Source organism: Leptonychotes weddellii, chromosome 8, assembly GCF_054177405.1.
Source record: "Leptonychotes weddellii isolate Sample4059 chromosome 8, ASM5417740v2, whole genome shotgun sequence".
In the NCBI taxonomy this organism is placed as follows: domain Eukaryota; kingdom Metazoa; phylum Chordata; class Mammalia; order Carnivora; family Phocidae; genus Leptonychotes; species Leptonychotes weddellii.
In genome coordinates, this window is record NC_138376.1 from 5,478,655 (window position 1) to 5,499,221 (window position 20,567).

The 20,567-nt window shown below is 39.5% G+C and overlaps 1 protein-coding gene across 5 annotated transcripts in view; it reads right to left on the reverse strand.

The window, feature by feature from the left end:
- CDKAL1 (CDKAL1 threonylcarbamoyladenosine tRNA methylthiotransferase) overlaps positions 1-20,567 on the reverse strand; it is a 629,466-nt gene that overhangs the window by 187,188 nt on the left and 421,711 nt on the right. The window lies entirely within an intron of this gene.

The window sequence follows — 20,567 nt, forward strand, 5'->3', positions numbered from 1 at the left end:
TCTGTGTTTGCACTGGCTTCTACAAAGCCTGTTGTCAAATATTCAGTGCCAGTCAGACAGGCTTATATGACTAGAGGACATGTGGTTTAGATAATAACTTCACCGTTGGCATCATCTTATTTTTTCTACTTTAATTTTCTTTCTCTTGATTTCTTCAAATGCATTTTTAAAAATCCTGCAGTTTGCCCATTTGTCTACAAACTACCCCATACCTGAGTGCAGGAATAAATAAATGAGTTGTGTTCATAGTTAAAATCACAGACTCATGTCACGTATCCAAGTGCTCCATACATTGTCCCAGGAAAAGAAAACTGCTTCTAATGTTTATACTTTTTAATGGCTCATCTCTCAAATTTATTCTCATCTCACAAAGTCAAGTGAAACCCAGCAAGTATAAATACAAGAAAAAATATATAATTACTTTCTTGGTTAACATATAACCATCAAGTTATTTTTTATTTACATATTAACATAAAAGGAAATGCCACAGACTAAAATTCATGAAACATTCTTCAACTGAACACCGTTTCCTTCATTTGAAGATACCATGTAAAACAAAGAAAAACAACTAACTTTCCTTTCCCGCATCACACCATGTGAGTAACTAACGTACCCCATTAACATGAATGACATGGGGGAGAATGAATGAGTCATGACGGATCTGTTCCCATTTTGCCACGGAAAAGCGAAATGAGTATGACCCATGGTAAATAAAATATATTGTGCCATTCTGTTTATTGTTTCTATTCTCGTGAAAATTTGCACTCTGCTCTAAGACAAATGAAAACTAAGCTACTGGAAAGTAAAATAAGAAGCAGGGAAATGTTTAGCAGACATTCTCTTGATAACAACATTCCAGTCATCAGAAAATGGAGCCATCCATAACTGAGAAGCAAATCGCTGAAGTGACTTAAAGACTTTCAAAGTCATAACAGGGAAGAGACAAGGCTATGAAGTTGATAAGGAAATGAAGGAAGAAAATCAACTTGAAGTATGTATTTAAAAGGCTTGAGCTTTCTGGCTTTCCATACCAAAAACTAATTTACAGAAAGAACACAAAGGCTGTCCATGTCAGAACTCAGACTCTCAAGGTTTCCTGAGACTCAGCCAGGTAGGAACAGGAGGGTGTGAGGTTACACCGCCTTGGAGCGCCCTGAGATTCAGTTCCTCATAGCACTTCACCATTAAATTAAGGCATTGTTTGATCGGACCTACTGAAAGAAACATACCTGTCTAGGGCTTTAAATCACCTCAGAGTAAACACATTTAAACTGGTATCCAAGGGGTAACAAATTTTCATTTGTGTGTGTGTCTAGATTTTAAATTGCTACTACTTATTTTCAAAGGCTAAAGGTAGGAAAAAAACTGAATTACGTATTGAGAAACACCTTCAAACTTAAAAAAAAAAAAAACCTCACATTAAACAAACTGCTAATACTTTGCCCACGTTTATCCTCATGCTTTCAACCTTAGATCACTCTTTCAACCAGTATTTAACCTGAATGATCTAATCAGAAGGTAACAAGGATGATTAATGCTGATGCAATGTAATTCCTGCTCTGCTCTAGCCTAAAATATACTGGACAGATGTGAGTTCCCCGTGAAAATCATGAAATGCTGCAGAGCTAAATACCACCAACACAAGTTAGAAAAGACTGGAAAGCGCACAGTTGCGGGCATTCCCACAGGCATGCGGCTGGGTAACCGGGGGCTACACGTGAGCGCACACGAGGAACACGCTGAAGCCCCCGCACAGCAGAAGTCAGAGAGCGCGTGAGCCAGGCTGCGGAGGCTGCAGTGAGCAGGAGGGGATCATCCTCCCCCTCCTCGCACACGCAAGAAGCCTAGTTTACTGGTAATGGTTTACAGCTAAGCCAGCCGACCCAAACTGGTGTCAGGTCCAACTATGAGTCAAGCTCTCTTGACAACTTAAGTCAACAGTTTGGGCGCAGTCAACCCAGCACTCACCTGAGTTCTCGCCACCAGCTATTGTTTAGAATGAACTGAAACTGATTACATCTCCCCGGACTCTGGGCAGTGGCCAGGCCCTAAGAGTCTTAAAGATCATTTACCCCCTGTAAATCACGCTCAAAATTAACTGTGGCAACAGGCACGAACCCGTGGAAGGACTCCAGACGATATTTTGATGTATTTATTCTTCAACAAATTGTGTAACAAGATAATGTTTTACACCATTCCAGAGATTAGAAAATTAATTCTGATTTTCCACGCAACAAAATGTCATATGTGGGGACCTAGGAAAGGGGAGGCAGTGCCGGGAGTCAGAACCATTCCATACACTGGCAGCTTTTCTAAAATGTGTTGGTGGGTCCTCATGAAAACATACAACTTCTGCTCAGGGGCAACAGGGGCTGAAATTTCTTTCTGCACAACTATCTTGCCCACTGGCCCTTCAGAGTCCCTAACCTATTCTTTGTTATGCTTTCTTTTCCTTTAAGATATCACAAGACCCCAGCTGAATGCTAATTTTATTTAGGAAAGAAGCTGACAGGCATGATCACCCAAGGACTCTCCAACAGAAATGACTTCATGCAGGATTAAGCACCAGTGACAAGGACTGTGAGGAATTCCAGGAAAGCAAAGGTTTATAAGGAAGAGGAAAGACTAAAATAAAATGTTTGGAAGACTGGCACTACTGGGGGTTGAATTAGGGTGTGGATGAATAAAAAAAGGACTAGAAAACAGCGATGAGAACTCAGGTCGGGGGGAAAAAGTATCTAATTTCAACCCCAATTGATAGCATCACTCTTGGAGACATTAGTGAACCTTGACTAATATGTAACTGTTGCAGGGGCTCCCGGGGGGCTCAGTTCGTTAAACTTCCGACTCTTGATTTAGGTTCAGGTCATGATCTCTGGGTTGTGGGATGCAGCCCTATGTTGGGCTCCACCCTCAGTGGGGAGTCAGCTTGAAAGTCTCCCCCCCGCCCCGGTCCGCTTGTGCACATGCACACATTCTCTCTCTCAAATAAATAAATCAATCTAATGTGTAACTGTTGCATATTCATTCTGCTCTCCCAATCTTCTGGATGAGTTCTGCCAACTGAACTATACTTTTAACCTAAGGAGAGATTTTATAAAAATCTGTGAGAAAGAAAATAAAACAGAAAAATGTTTTCAGTGTGTTTTTCTTCCTCCACACTAATCTTTTATATATTTTAGATTAAATATAGGCCATGTGCACTGGCTTCTACCTAACCCCGTATCAAATCTCTTTATTTTTTAAGTATCGCTCAATGACTGTGTTCTGTGTTGTAGGGGTGTTTTGTTGTTATTATTGGGGAAAAAAACAGCAATCATTTAATGTAATGAGTGCCAAGCACTGTCCTGTCTACTTTAATGCATATTATCTCATTTAAATATCTCACCTGCCTTAATGAGAAGGGTATTGTTATCCTCATTCTACAGATAAGAAAACCAAGGTCAGAGAGGTTAAGTAACAGGTCAATATCACAAAACTAGAGAGGATTTAAACTTAGTTTATCTGACCCTACACCTGTGTTCTCAATTACTGGGCTAAATTAAAATCTCTGTCATCAGTGCTCTGACTTTGATTACTCCCACACAAAAGTTCTCACTTGCAGGAAAATTATGACAGCACCTCACTTAATATCTCTACCAAAGTGGCTGAGTTCACAAAACACTTAAGCTTGAGCATTCTTCTCTTTCTCCTTTTTTTTTAGACATCATAGTACCTTTGAATTTGCTAGAGTTCCTTTCTGTCAAAAATTGCAGAAATTAGTTGAAGATGTGGGGTTGTCTCCAAAACAACCACCTTATATAATTCGGTCTGACATTTTGAGAGCATGAGCCTTTCATGGCAGCTGGGTGGTGCCAAGGAAAACCAGAGACTGATGTGGCCATTAAATTTATGTGGGAAAAAAAATTAACTTTTCTGGGCTTTGGGTAAAAATGAGGGAAGGCAGGGCTATGATTTCCAAGCTGTCTTCTAATTCCATGTGTTATGATCATATTAATTAAATTCTCATCCTTTATTTTTTTTCTCATATCTCCCTTAATTTGTTTTCCTGCCTCCCTCCCTCCCTCCCTCCCTTCCTGCTTGCTTGCTTGCTTGCTTGCTTTCTGGAGGAAAGAATGAAAGAAGAAAAGAGAAAAAAGCATTTGTTTCTGATAAGGCTAGCGGCATAGCTTCTAAAACGTTGAGACGGTGTCATTTAGGATATTGGGAATAGAGGAGCTATTTTTACTGTGGAGATAAAACATTTATTGGGTAAAGAAGGAAAAAAATGAGATAATGGCCATTTTAAATACAACGCTTTGAAAGAAGGTAAAAATTAAGCCAGAAGCAACTTTTAAAAGCTTCTCTCCTCAGTGCAGGTTGAAACAAGTAAATTAAATGGGCCGTACTGTTATTTAGCATCTCCTAGTGGCCCTGCTGGCATATGAACCATTTTGAACATCGGCTTTAACAGCTTATATTCCACTTCCCGTTGTATGCATAATGATTCCTGTATCTAATTAAGAAAAAAAAAATATTTTTAAGCTCTCCATAATGCACACAAGACAGCAGTTCATCCCTCACAACAGCAGAGCCGTAGGCCGTGCTACAAGCGAGGGGCTTCGGAAGCTCCTGGCCGAGGCGTTATTTAAATTTCCTATATGTAATCATAGCCCAAATCAGTAATATTTATGCTATCTAGCCTCCAGTCTGTTTTTCTAATGCAGAACCACACTCCTTTAGGAACTCTAATTGTATACACAGTACCTGACAAGGCGGCAGAAAGAGTACCACATGGGATCTCCATGTGGAGAAAAATGTAATATATTCACAGTGCTGTAACAAACAGGCACCCGGATAAATAGTTTCTCTTAAAAGTAAGAGAGAGGAGAGAAAATAAAGGGAATAACTGGATGATGACAACTGACACCAGGTAGTTAAAAACAAAACAAAACAAAACAAAAAAACAACAACAACTATCAAACATACAGATGACAGAGCAAAAGAGAGAAAATAAAGCAGGCTGGGTATAACCTCCCTTTGGCCACTACGAACATACACCTTTGGCCACTAAGAACATACACTAAGAACAACATTATATGAGGATAGGACTTCATTTAAATGACCTACGAGGCAGGATTGAACAAAAAGACTTCATATCCTACCTTCACGAAGAAAAAACTCACCATAATAAGTAATAAAAAGTAATGTCTGAAAACAAAATAAAAATGAAAAAGCTTATTGTGTAATTTTAGTCCCTTAAAGGTTTGCTTGACCTAAGAGTTAATCTTCACCAAAAGCATCCAATGTCATAATCTTTGCAAAAAGGTAGCCAATCCTTCTATTTTATATTTAAATATAATTTCAATTTTTTAGAAGCTTATTCCAGTGCTTAGTAACATTCAGGATTTCATTTTTATACAAAAACATTCTTTTAAGGCAACATAAAATAAATAGCCATGAGCAAAACTGCAACATATAGATATTTATACTTTAAGGATCAACTTTGGTTTTAGCACTTTGTTTTAGGTAATTAACAGCAAATCAGTTCACTTGGAACCATCTTGTCTTTATTTTTCTCATCAGCTCTTATAGCAAAAAAAACAGAACTCTGAAACCCTATCTTAAAACACACAGTGTGGACCAAACAGAGACTGTCTGCACATGCTTGACGAAATTACTAGATTTAGTTCTCTTTGCTGACATTATTTCTAGAAAAATAATCGTGGGCCCTATGTTGAGCTGTCTAAATAAGAAGTTCTATTAATCCACATATCTCTTAAGCAGTGAATATTCTGGCAATTTATCTGAAGAAGGTGTAAATTCATTCTGCCCTTTCTGCTGGTGCACCAAATGCTGCAATGGTTTCCCCAAGGGAGACTGTACAGAGAAAGCAGAGACTCCTGTTTGACCCCTGCTGGCAATCAATTTATGGCCTCAAGCACAGAGCTTGATAGCCCCTGCAATTCTATGTTAGCTTTTGTAACTCTCGGTATTATTCTTATTCATATAAATGTCAAATTCCTATCGGTAACCTGACCCAAAAGTGTTTGTAACCTCAGTTTATACCCTTTAAAACATCTCAGAAGTGGAGGGACTAAATTAAATTTTATATGTTTTAAACTAAACACCCAAGAAAGGGAATTAAAAAGAATAGTTTTTGCTGCTAAACACAGGATACCATGCTGTGTGAAGGTTGATAATTTAAGAAATACAGATGGCTTGGAAGAGCAAGCTGTCTTACGATCATAACGAAAGAATCACAGTCTTTCAGTAAAGGGTCAGCGGTGAAGAATTAGACAAACCAGAGCACGGAAGGCAAGTGACTCTCCAAGACTATTTTCTGTACAATACAATTATTTTGCCTGAAAATATGGCGCATGTGGATGCTGCTAGTAGTGGGCTGTCTGCACTGAACCAAACCACAGGGGCAGGCATTTCTGCCCATTCCCGAGTCCTGCTATATTCAGGTGATGATGCCGTCCTAAGGACTGGAGAGAGGTGGCTGCAATGCGTCACGGGACCTTTGGTTCCCCTGACCTGACCTGGGACTATATTCTTCCCAAGCCAGCCTGCTTCCTGTAGGCTTTTCTCCTGCAAGACTCTACAGGACGCCCCCATCCTACAAGCGAGCCTGATGATGACAACAACAGAACTCATTCAACAAAGATGTAACGGGTTTGTATTTGTAAGCACCATTATAGGTGCTGGAGATACGCACACACGAAAAGCCTCATCGAGTTACGTGGGGCGGGTCCCTAGTGGGGAGACCCATACACCCATGCACAGCGAGGTAAGCACCGTAACAGCAGTGAACTACAAGGAGGTTATGTGTGTAAAATACTTTGCAAAATGGTGGGCGGTAGGGGGTGTAACTGCTGCTGTTAATCTTTCTTACACTGGAGGCAATGAGGGAGCCATGGAAGAAGTTTTGTAAAAGAAATACAGGGTTTGTATTTCAGAAAGAACATTTCTGGCAATGAAGGGAAGAAGGGTGGATTGTAGGGAGTGAGCCTGGAGTGGAGGAAGGGATTTGGGAGGTAACACAATTCAAAGGAACTTTCTCCCTGAGCCACCGACAATGGGGATGGGGAGGCAGACGTGAGTCACTGGGCAGACCAAATTCATGGGACCTGGTGGTAGACTAGATTGGGTGGGAGAAGGCAAGAGGCAAGTCCAAAGAGCAAAAAAGTGCCTCTGCTTTGGCTGGATGAATAATGGGGACTTTTACTAAGATAAAGAGCATGGCAGAAAGAGTAATATGAAAGGTGGAGACCCAAATGGAAAGTTCTCATTCAGAAGCCAGTCAGACAGACGGATGGATGTGATGGAGGGAAGACGGGGATGGAGGGCCAGAGGGATGTTGGGAGGGAGGGGCTGGGACCCAAGGTGATTCAAGGAGGAGAGGGTTGGCCAACGAAAGAGAGAAGAAAAAGAAAGATGGAAGGCTGCCTGCTGGAGTCCACAGTTTGGATTTAACCAGAGCAGCTATAATGAAGGAACATGAGGAGAAACCAGTCCAGAGGATCAAGGAGTGGAAGGACAGTGGGGAAAGCAGAGGCAGGCAGCAGGGGAGATCCTTCTGCACAGAAAGTGGGCCGTGAGCAAAAATACAGAACACCGAGGTAACAGAGGTAAACAAAGGCTCGGTGAGGGGTTTCTGCGGAACGGCAGTAATTGCAAAGTAGAAAAGAATAAAACTCATCAGGAGTAAGCTAAGAAAAGGTAAAGAAACCACAGAATTTTTGAGTTAGACTGGAATTTAAAATCATTTAGCTCATCTTTTTTATCTTACAGACAAGGAAACTGAAGGAATGCTAAACTCACATCCTGCCATTACAATTAGAAATAGTGGCAAAAAGATCTGGATTGTCCATCCTAAGTAATATTTACTAACTAGGGCTGCCAATAAACATTTAAAAAATTGCCTCTAATAAGTCACAATGAAAAAATAGCTTAACAAGGATTAATAAATGACCATGTTGTATTTTTCTCTTTAGGGTTAAGGAGTCTTCAAAATTTTTAAATTTACTTACTCAATCTAAGTTCTCTTTTATAAAGATAACTGGGAAACAAAAAAAAAATATCTTGAAAGGTTTCAACCAATTTACATAGGTAATTAAATGTTCCATTGTGGGGGCACCTGGCTGGGTCAGTCTGTGGAGCGTGGGACTCTTCATGTCGGGGTTGTGAGTCTAACCCCCACTTTGGGGATAGAGATTACTTAAAATTTTTTTTAAAAATCTTAAAAAAATGTTATAATATGAATGTCACTAGGGACAGGAGAATATAGTTTCTATATTTTACAGAATAAAGATGAGGCTTTGAATTCCAGATATACCACATATATTCCTTCTCTGATCTTTAGTTTCTCAACCTAAGACATAAAAATAGCACCACATACTTTGCAAGGTTATTGGGTGAGCTAAGTGAAATTACGAATTTCAAAGAACCTAACACCCCATAAAAGGCACTCTACTTAGAGTAGTGCTTCTTGAATTATCTGTGGTTAATAACCAGTCTTCCCTCAAATTCATTATGGACTGATACATTTTAAAAGCACAACGACAAAAGTGAGTTACTAGAAAACATGTCATAAATTTGATGTCTTGCAAATGCTAAATTACTGGGAAAGTTCCTAAGTGCTTACTTTTGATTTCAGTAATAACGTTGTACATCGATGACAAGTTTGCAGACAGGCACTGGCCGATGAGCAATTTTTTGTGCAGCACTTCTCAGAGCAGAGCATGTACGATCAGAGAGCACAGCAGTGAAAGACCAGCTCTAGGACTCGGCAACCTGGACTCAAATTCTTCTCGACCACCACTACTTATACACCTTCCTGCTTGCTGTTTCCTCATCTGTGAAACGCAGAGGAGGTCAGCAACACCTCGCTCGGGGGGTTGTAAGAATTAAACGACTTCCTACATACCAGCCAATCTGATATGGAACGTTTCACTATTTATTTATTTGGAATATTTTAAATGCTCAGTATTAGAAATTAATATAATTATTATTTGAAAGGAGTGAGCATTAGTGTGAGTGTGTGTGTATATATAGTACACACACACTCTCACACTCACACACACTCACACACACACAAACTAGCTCAATAAACAGTAGCTATTTATTGCTTTTCTTTTTCTGTAACAAAACAAACTGCTGTGTACGTACACACACACACACACTCACACAAAGTCGTGGCTCTAAAGGTAAATATTTTTATGCTAGTGTTAATTTGTGTATTTTTATTTCTTTTTTGGAAAAACATATTTTAGCCAAGGAAAATGGAAAATATGTCTTTTATGTACAAAAACAGTTTTAAAAGTCATTAAAATTTAATCAATAGCTGTTTTTTTTTTTAAAGCTCTCCAATGTACCAGAATTCTTAAAGTTCTCAAGAGTTTTCCGTTAAATTTAGTTTCTTTTATCATTTTAAGTACAATTCAGGGAATCATACTATAAAACTTTCTAAGATGCAATCTGACTTTTTTCTAAGTAGAAAAATGGTCTTCAAAATTTAATTATATCATGATTCTTGAAAGTACAACTTATTTAAAAGAGAGAAGGGGTGCCTGGGGGGCTCAGTCGTCCACCTTTGTCTCAGGTCATGATCCCAGAGCCCTGGGATCGAGCCCCGTGTCAGGCTCTGGCTGTGGGGAGTCTGTCTGAGGATTCTCCCTCTCCCTCTGCCCCCTTCCCCCACTAAAATAAATAAATAAATTCAAAAAAAAAAAAAAAAAAGAATAAAAGGGAGAAAAAAGAAAACCCAACTGGAACAGTTGATGAGTTAGAACTGGACAATTACATTTTTTTTTTCCAGAAAAAACCTCAAAAGAATAATGTATTTTTCTAATCACACAATTAAAAGACTGAATCACAATAAATTAGGAAAAAGTATATGAAAAAGAGTCATTATTGCACAAAATCACAATAAATTAGGAAAAAGTATATGAAAAAGAGTCATTATTGCACAGTTCAACTAAAATGGTATTTTCTAAAAAAAAAAAGTTTAATGCTTTGTCTTATTTACATGGCTGGACTAAAACCATCTTGCTCTAAACAATAAGGGAAGAGAAATCTGTTCATTTTCAAGGCTATTATCACTAAGACACGGCTGGTTTCATTGATCAGAATAGATTTAATCCCTTTTAGGGGCAGTTCTCAAACTGTAACAAGAGAGCATTTTAAAAAGCACATGAGGTGGCAGAGACTGTAGGAGGTCCCTCCATTCCCTTCCCTTATTCTCCCACAGAAACAGATTTTCAGCCATTTACACGGACGTCTGGGAGACCCTATTATTTCCCGGTTTCCCTGGCACCTAGAGATGGCCATTTTCTACTCGAAGAGACAGTAAGTGGAAGCGTCACGTGCAACTCCAAGACAGGAGCTGTAAGGTGCACCTTTCTCTTCCTCCTGTTTGCTAGCTGGAATGCCGACCTGAGGGATGGACTGCAAGCAGTCACCATGGACCATGACCCAGGAACTCACGGACAGCTAAGCAACAAGAAAGAATCCTGGGTCTGCGCTACCGCGGACCATCCCACCAAGTGCAGGACGACCACCTACTAAATGTTCTGGGGTTTTCCACCTACTTTGTTGGAGATATTTTATGTTTTCTGGTCATTCAGAGCCCAAACCAAATCTATCTGAAGTTGATACGACAAGTGACAGGATCTAAAAGTGCGGCATTAGTTTAGCTGTGCAGCACGTCCTGATACTCTCACTGCAGACCGGAAAGCTAATTAATGTTCTGTGTTGGGCAAAATGTTTGGTCAGATTGTCAACTGCTGAACCTTGGTAGCCAGACCAAGCGTCAACTAAGTCCACAGAGGCAGAAGTGCTAGAAAAAATCCAGAATGTTAAATATTAGCCTGCTCCTTCTTATTGCTCTTAGCAACAAAGAACTCAGACTAGGAGAAGCCAGTTGCAAGCTGAGATTTAAGAAAAATCTCTCTGTGTTTGTGAGTTATAATTTAATTTGGCTGAGAATCCTGTGATTTTGAGGTGTGCAAGTTTGCAAAAGCCAAGCAAAGCAATTATAAGCACTGACTACAAGGCCATCGCCATCTAAGATAGATTAGGTGCCCCATCAGACACTGACCCAGTTGCCCGGCAGCACTGGGATTAGGAGTGTTTCAGATGGCTTCCAGGAAGTCATCGCTAAATTCAGAGTCGGGTTGGAAGGGCATAAGGTTGAGGCCAATCTTCTTTATCCATTCATCTGTCAGTCCCATTCCCCCATTTTTAAATGGGACTTTTAAAAATTATGTTCTAATTTCTACTCCACTTTAAATGGGGACTTTGGACCTTCTGAAAAGGAGAGAGCATCGACCATAGACCATGCATGTACAGAAGGACAGGGTAACTAGATGGGGCTTGGGTTTTCCCTCTTAGACAAAGGTAAACTCTGCATGTAGTAATAAGGGCGGCCAAAAGGGTGAGACTGTGGCAGACTTCTGTTTTCCAATCTCACCTCCCCTTATTTCCAACAGAGCCCCAGGTTTTCAGATGGGCAGAAGGCCACTTCAATTAAAGACTCCATTGCTTAGCCTTTCTTTCTACTAAGTATAGACATGTGACTAGGTTCTGACCAATCAGATAAAATCAAAGTGACATGTGTAACTTTCAAAAAGGGTTTAAAGGGGAAGAACACATATCCTTTTTCGTCCCTCTCCTTTCTACAGACTGGAATGCAAATTTGATGGTTGGAGCTGAAGTACCACATCTGGGACCATGAGATGAGAGCTGTATCCTGCATCCCTGATATCCTGGAGCCTTATTACAGCTTTACAGATAGCTCTGGGCTTTATTTACATGACTGAAAAACTTCTACTTTCTTATGCCATTACTTTTTTTCTGTCACTTTGAGACAAACCAAACTACAGCTTTTATACACACAAATATACATATATACACATACGTGTGTGTAATCGAGGTAAAGCCTTTCCCTACAGTAGATTTTATATCATAAACAAAATCAAATCAATAAAGTATAAGTGTCTAAAGAAAGGAGACTGGTTTTCTGTAAGACCTGTAATTCAGTATTTTCCTCTTGTCCATGGAAAGCCTATAATAAACATTTACACTCTGCCCCCCTATACTAGAGTTAATACTGGGGTTTTACTACACTTACCAAACATTATGGCTATAAGTATTTGTATAATATGAACCATGATTTAAGAATGTCAGTGCCCAGAAGACAGTCATCAAGTTCTACTTAGCTCTTAATATTCTACACCTAACAAGTTCTTGACATATAGTCTATATCCAGTAAGTATTAGCTGAACAATTGCAAGACTCTGGCTCCTTTGAAATTCATATTAATTCACAATAATTTTTTGGCCCTATTTCCAGAATTTAAATTGGTCAGATCTTAATAATCCAAAATTCAATCTTTAAAAACACTGATGGGTTATATGACGTAGTCTTTTTCCTATTGTTTGCTGCTGACTTAGTTATGGTGCCTTTCAGATATTACTGCAAAGTCTCGTACAACATTCCAAACTACATGCACTGTATATGCTCCCTTGATTTCTTCCTGGTTTTTGATAAGAACATAAGGTCCTAGATAATCAGGAAGCCTCAGGAAATGTCCGTCAGAGAACAATGATAGGGATGAGTATGGGAGGTAAGAGTGGCCAATAACAGACTCTCCTTGTGTCAGCAAAAAGTGATGAATGGATCAGTGTGAGGAACTAAGGCTGTTTAGGGGAGGGAGTTTGAGCTGGATACTGAATATGTTTGGTTCCAGGAAGGAAGGATAAAAGGACGTAGAAATGAGGACTTATAAAGTTTTTGCGACACAGCAGATTATGTAGGACCATAGCTTTGCCACATGTAACCGTTAGTACAGCATTTTATTTTACTTGTACACACACTTCATGAAGACATTCTGCAGTTTTTGGTTAAAGATGTTGTTACAGATAAACCAGTCATTATCTACTTGTAGTTTGTCTCCCTGTGTTGACCATCAAACACAGCTTCTTTATCATCCCCTTGATTAGTGACTTTCCACCTGGATGGGGAGTGAAAGCAAAAAGGAGGGGATACTGACTACAGAAAAAGTAAATTTTTGGAAGAAGGTATGTATAATTTAAAATTTTCTAATAATATACTACAATCCTTAATTAGAAAATTATGATCATCCCTAACATTTCTAATAAGCCTGGAAAGGCTAGATGCCATAGTAGCAATGAAAAAAAGTTTGGAGGTTCACAGGCTGGCACGTGAGTCTGAATTCTACAAGTTATTAGCACAGTAACTTTGGGCAAAGTCACTGTGTTACTTAAGTTGCTCACCTGTCAAATGGGGTAATAATATTTTCTATCTGTTGTGAGCCATTGTGAAAATTAAATGAGCTAATCTACATAAAGTACTTACCACATTGCTTCCAACATATTATACACTCAATAAATACTGCCTTATAATCACTGTTAGCTATTAGCCCGCAGTTCCCAGAACACAGAATCTCTACGAATGCAGAGGATGACGTTCTACTAAAGGGAATATATCGGTTTCTCTGCAAAGAGCAGGGCATTTTCTTGTTTATGAAGAGAGAACTTTAATTAAACTAGACTGAGAAATATTACTCTAAGCCTTAATCTCACTGGTTCCAGAGTGCATACCGCTCGTTGGATGAATACAGTGTGCCTGCTTCCTGCTCTCCTGCCCCCGGATGCTGGGTAGCAATAGGATAGCAAACGGGGCGGAAGAGGACAAAGTGAGCACTGTGCTAGGAACCGGGAATGCAGTCAACAAAGGACCACATGGACCGCTCGGGCAGGAGACAATACTATATCTCAACAGCTCTTCAACACTTACGGTATTGGGAAAACAATCTAAAAATACTTCGTTTCCCCTCCAGAGCTCCCGGGCCAGTGCCTGCTTACAAGAGGCAACTCTAGTTGACAGCTGACCCTTACCATTTTCATTTTCCTAAAACTGCTATGTCCCTTGGCTTCCGTGGTGTCATTTCCTCCTGTGTCTCCTCCTACCCTGGCCTGACCCCACCCTTTCAACCTCTGTCACAGGATACCTCAGATACTGGTGTCCCCTAGTCCCTGCTCCTAGCCTGCCATTTTCTATCTCCTGGATGATCTCACCACCCACGGCTTCATCTACCACTTAAAAGCTAATTACTCCCACACATTTAGCTCTAGATCCCCATCTCCCTCCTGGGCTCTTGGCCTGTATTTTGTATAGCCTGCAGGGGCTCTCGCCTAGATTTTCTTTTCAAATTCATTTCTACTTTAAACTGCATTTCAAATTCAGTATGTCCCAAACCAAACTCATGTCTTCTACTCCAGTTCCTCCTTCTTCTCATTTCCCCTCTTGGTTAACCATACCATCTTCTACTACATCTTGGGATAAAATAGCAAAAGCCATCCTTGACACTCATGGATACCTTCCTCACCCTCCCTCCTCAGCACACACTGTAATTTACCTCACCAGTATTTGTTGAGTCCACCTCACTGTCTCCATCGCTAGACTGACATGCCTTAGACTGGAACAAGGGTACAGCACGATGACTGAGTTCTGGCTCAGAAATCACAAGGCCTCAGTTTTCACCAAGGTTCCATCACTGACCACCTGCCCATGGGAAAATTACTTAACACCCTTGGAACTTCAGGATTGAATAAACTACTCTATACCATGTCTTCATAGCAGTGCTGGGCACAAAAGCAAAACTTAAAAATATTAGCTACTGGTTTTATTACTCTTACCATATTAAATATTACGACTGGTATTGGTATTATTGCATTATTACGGTGCTGAGCACAAAACTGATAAATAAAAAAAGAGTGATTAAATCCATATTATTAGAATCAGTAGGAAGAGTGCTACACAGCAGAAACCAAAGATACAGTTCTATTATGCATTAAATCACTGTGGGCTCTCACCAAGTCTTTTTAACCAGTGTGAACCCTGATGTTCACTTTAAAAAGTGCAGATTAAAAATACCTATCCTACATACTTGGCTGGGTTTCTGTGACAACACCATGACATAATACATGAGCCCTGTGGAATATGAAAAGCACTCTATCAATGAAAGGAGAAACACTTACTATCAGTATATGATTTCACAATATGTGATTTGACCCTTATGTTTACAATAAGATGGAGAGAAAATGTACAAAGGATTAAGGGAAGGTAGCTTCTGTTTCTGAAGGGAATAACACAATCGTATCATAAAGGAAAGATATAAGGTAGAAAGAGATTAGGAATGATGAGATTTCTCTCTTGACCGGGCTAGACAGAAAACGTAAAGCTAAATCAATAGAAAATGTAATTACTTTCAAGCCAATGAATCACATTTAGGGTAATCCCAAAATAATATGGTGTTTAGCACAGGATGTCAGTATCTTCCAAATATAAATATAATACCATGGTAAAAAAGAAAAAGTGAATGTTTTTCTTGCTACATAACTGCTCAAATGATGCACGTTCATTTTCTTGAAATAAATGTAGAAGTAACAAGGGAGACAGAGAAAGAGAAGAGAACGTCACTACTTCAGAAAGATATCTGACAAGAGATAAAATAGTGAGCAAGGCCTTAGGGACACCCAAAATAACAACCTAGTTAAAGATATTAGAAATGATGAGATAAAGCCAGAAAACAACTTTGAGGGAAGTATTTTGCCTAAATTATCTGGGAGGTGGTTATTCAGTGAACAGAAACACATCTGGGAACGCATCTGGAAAGAAACTTAATTACCTAGTCCTCGCCAAATCATTTTTTTGTTTTGTTTTTGCAATTTCTTTTCTTCTGTTCTGACAACTGTTGCTTGTGTTTCCAAGCCACTAGGAATAAAACTAGATATAAAAGATGGAATAAAATACAAATTTAGCACAATTTGGTCTTTTATCAGATTGTGTTCCAGTACGGACATGTGGATGACTGGAAACTCATAAAAAGAAGAAAAAGAACGCAGGATGTTAATGAGTTAGCATTCCCCATCCCCCACCCCCAACAGACTGGAAAAGTAGGTCACAGGATAGGCTGGGCGGTACGAGGTAACTCTGGGACTCACTGACAGAAATTACCCTTCCAAAGCCATCTCCTTGACTTTGGGCCCTTGTGCCCCTCCACTGCAGTGGAGAGATCAGAGGACAGAACTTCTCTGCAAGGCTGCCACCTCCCCTCCAGCGAGTTCTCCCTGCTAAAAGGTTCCCTTCCCCCGAGTGCTCCTTAGTTATTGGTTGTGGCGTTTCACGGGGGCAATCTCTGGGTGCAGGAAGCTTGGGGTGTGCATGGATATCATGACGCTCAAGGGTTAATATTCTGTAGGCAATGTGACAAATTAATCCAGAATTACACAGCATGCTGACAGATGATAATGGCAAATTCTGAGATGGATAATATTATGGCATTGGAAGTCCACACAAAGATGCCACCGTAAGGCACAACTTAAGATCTATGCAACCTGCAGGTAAAAACATAACTGGTCATTAGTTCATTCAAAATGTATTTATCGATTGAGGGGGATGGATCTTGTCTCCCAAGTTTAAGGTCTGGTTGGCATAAACCAAAAGGCCACTGGACTTCCAACAAAATAATCTCTGAAAACAAATAGATCTTTTAATACACAAACTGTTTCATGTCTTAAAATGTATCTATCAATAGGACATTCTTACGTAGTTCTTTCACACTTTAATGTGTGAATTTGAGGACTCAGAGTTTCTTTTACTTAACATGAGAACATATGCCTGAGAGAACAACTCTGCATGTTGTCATTTTTTGAATTTATGTGAACGTGTGGTTTTATGCTGGGGAGTGACTGTGTAAATTCAATGCTGCTCAAATGAGGAGGGCCCAATTAAAGTCTACGGCCAAGGTCCCAAGGCCCTAGGAACCGTAATTGTATCACCCTCAAAACAGCAAAGTGAAAAATCCTGTCATTGGAAAGTTAACTCTTTCAAAATCACATGAAAAAATAAAAATAAACAATTCAAGTTTCATACTTTTTTTAAAAATCCCACCAATAGCTTAAAAAGATAACAGAAAAACCGGTTCAGGGATAATCAATAAAAGTAGTCACTCTTACGAGGTATTGATTAAAAATCTTCCTGAAACCGGAAATGCACTTTTGTAAAGGTGGCTTCCTTCCGTATCCCTGCCGCTTGTAGTACATAGTTCAAGAAACCATTTTCTCTGTTCATATGAAAACATCAACTTAGTTAATTTTCCAACTGGATTAATCAATCGGAATAGAATAATTTTAGTCATATGATTGTCTGCTCAGGACCAGCTGTTTTAAATTAGTATGTTAAGTAATTCAGACACTTTTCTTTGCAAAGGTTGCGTGAGTTAATAAATTCCCATATGCCCCAGCATGGGCCAGCACCGCTAGGTTATCTTCAATCCAGCTGCTGGTATGGTAATCGCTGCCAACTTTTGAACAACTGAAGAGAATAATGAATCAACCTCAGGTTGGCTCGTAAGTAAACTTCTGTTGCTTCCAGCTAAAACATGGGCCAGTTTCAACTGTAAAGAAAATTAATTAAAAAGGTTTCACCTCCAGTGTCTCAGAGATATGGCATCACGAACATCGCTGAATTCGTAGTTTAAAAGCCTGCAGCGCACAGTTTGGAGGTCAGTGTTCAATGCGATAGGTTGTTCTCAAAATTGGATTTTTTGGTGCGACGGGTTAGGAAATGTCCCATCCCTAATTCATAACATGAATATATAAGTCTCCTATTGGTGAAGGGAAAAAAAAAAAAATCAAGATTCTTAGTTGTTAAAGGCTCACTAGGAAAAAAGAAAAAGGCTTCAAAAGCTTCAGAGGAAACAAGACATTAGGACAGGAGCTTAAAAAGCAGATATAAGAGGAGAGCATGAAATAAACCATTTGAAATCAGGGTCGATTTACGAACGCACAAAAGCAAAATGACGGTATAAGGCCCTCTTTCTAAAAAAGACAGTACTTTCCTGAATTTTGATAAAACGCTGGCCAAAACAACTTTGTGCTGGATCAGTTATCCAGACTAGCAGTTCTACTATAAAATCTCTGAAACTTTGGTGTTTCCTATAAGTGCTAATCTATTTGGCATAAAGCTGTGCCGTTTTTTTATAGGAAAAGTAAGCAAACTATGAGAGCGGAAACCTGCTAAAAAGACTTCATTTATTTCTCAATGTTTGTTGCAGTTGGAAATTCCTCCCTGAATGGGTGGACTTCCCCGAAAGGACAGGAACCCTTTTCCCTGAAGAGCAAAGGTGGGTTATATTGTCTGCGCGGGGTGAGCGAGCGAGCGAGCACTGTACTATTCCTACAAGCAACAGGACAGACTGGACAAAAGACAGAACTTTACGGTTCTGATGAGCTCTCTAAAACCATGCAAGGATCACCTTATTAGCAGTCATAATTTAATTTCTTCTTGCTTTCCAAAGAGTCCCTGTAACTTTTATCAGGAGTATCATGTTGTCTGCCTTCTACATTTTTCCAATACATCCTGTAAGTTATAATCTAAGTATGGAATTGTATACTGAGGTTGCTTTCACCCTCACTGTGCATAGCCAATAAAGAGTTACAGATGCTTAGAGATGCTATCTAGACTCATACTCTACCACGCCAGTGAATTATACCACTTGAAACTGACATTGTGGATGGACGGGTTATGGGATGGGGTGTCTTCTCCAGAGATCTCCAATATCCTTCCAGGGATCCCTGGTATTTCCAGTGCTGGAAATAGTGGAGATCCTCGGGTACAGCCCTTGGTTCTGGGACCCTCCAGACAGTAGAATAGTTCTAGAAAAGCTACACAGATGCCTCAGGGTAACTCAGAATCCAAAGAAAGGACAATGAGTTTAACCCATGAATAAAGGCAAGAGACTATTCTCTAACACTTTGATGTGATCATCTTTTGACCTCTCTCTACCTCATGGATGCTGTTGAAACTGTTCAAGATGCAACAGATTTAAAAGGTCCATCTTTGGAACAACATAAAAGGCTAGAACTTATTGTGAAATTGTTGCCCAGTTAGGTAGCCACAGTAATTCCCCCAAACAACTGAGTCAGCACTCACCCAAGTGGAGGAGAAAGAGAGGTGTTGATTCCTTACCTCATTGAATCACATTAATGCAACAAAGCACTTGGAAAGTGTTCTAGTCTATTCTGCACAACAGGATGCATGTCTACACTTGGCAAAATCTTGTGCAACAGGTATGAATTGTGCACATTATTTGCTACTGCCCCAGTTATAAGCAAGAGGCAAGAAATTTCACAGGTGCAACAATGTTTGCAATTTTGAAAAACATTCCATTCACCAGTGCCAACGTGCCCAAAAAAACTCTCTCATATGAGACAAGTTTACCTACAATAAGCTAGAATAAATGCAAAGGAGGGATACCGGGCAACTTAATAGACATCTAACATAAAAATTCTTATTCTTTAGCCTTGACCTCAGTTTTCTTTAAGAGCAGGAAGTATTATAGATGGTAGAGATCTGTCATTATTCTGTTTTCTGCTTTGAAGACTGTATATACTTAATGATTATAATTATGAAATCCTAGAATAAATATGCCTTCTATTCACTGATTTGAATATTTGAACAATTAGCTGTGTTTGTTTGACTGCACACAAATGTCTTTATTTCTAGTGGTTAGGAAAATCAAGAAATGCCTAGAGGTGAAAAAAAAAATTAGAAAGACATACAGGAAAGATGAGGAAGGAAGGAGAAAGTAAATAGAAGAAAAAGATTTTAAAAGATTTCTATGTAGTCAGGATAAGTCACTAATTGAAGGTGGAAAAAATAATTGCTTACAATTTGTATAAAGCAATCATATCCATGTAGCACTCTGACATGGTACAAAGATACATAATTATAAACAAGAAGATGGAAATAAAAAGTTGTAACTTAATTAAGAAAAACAACAGAGGAAAAAAATTATGGAAAAAAATTATGGGAAGTAGGAAGACCCATGCCTCAAATATGCCAAGATAAATGACATATCCCCAGAGGGGAGAACAGTGCCCTAGACTTGAGAAGGTTTTGTATGACCTTGGCCAGCCCTACTATTTCCTGCCTTGTATAATCACAGAACGCAGTCAATGTTTGGTGATGATGATAAGTAGGATTTTGAAGAATATAATTATGGGCTGCAAGTGTTTTCTGTGGAAACAAAATGATCATTCATGTCTAAGATTGTGTAAATACGCCTTAATTTTGGTCAACAGCAATTTCAACCTTGAAAAACAGAATCCTAAAACCTCCTTATAAATCACAATTCTTCAAGTAATCTTCAGGGATAAGCGTGTAAAAGCAAAGATGTTCCAAATACTCTTCAAAACATGCTACTCGGTAGGGCGCCTGGGTGGCTCAGTTGGTTAAGCAACTGCTTCGGCTCGGGTCATGATCCTGGAGTCCCTGGATCGAGTCCCACATCGGGCTCCCTGCTCGGCAGGGAGTCTGCTTCTCCCTCTGACCCTCCCCCCTCTCATGTGCTCTCTCTCATTCTCTCTCTCTCAAATAAATAAATAAAATCTTTAAAAAAAAAAATGCTACTCGGTAGAAAATTAACTGTTTTGTAGTGACATGATTTGGCCTATCTCCACATCAGAACCAGCTCACCACCTCAAGAAGCCACA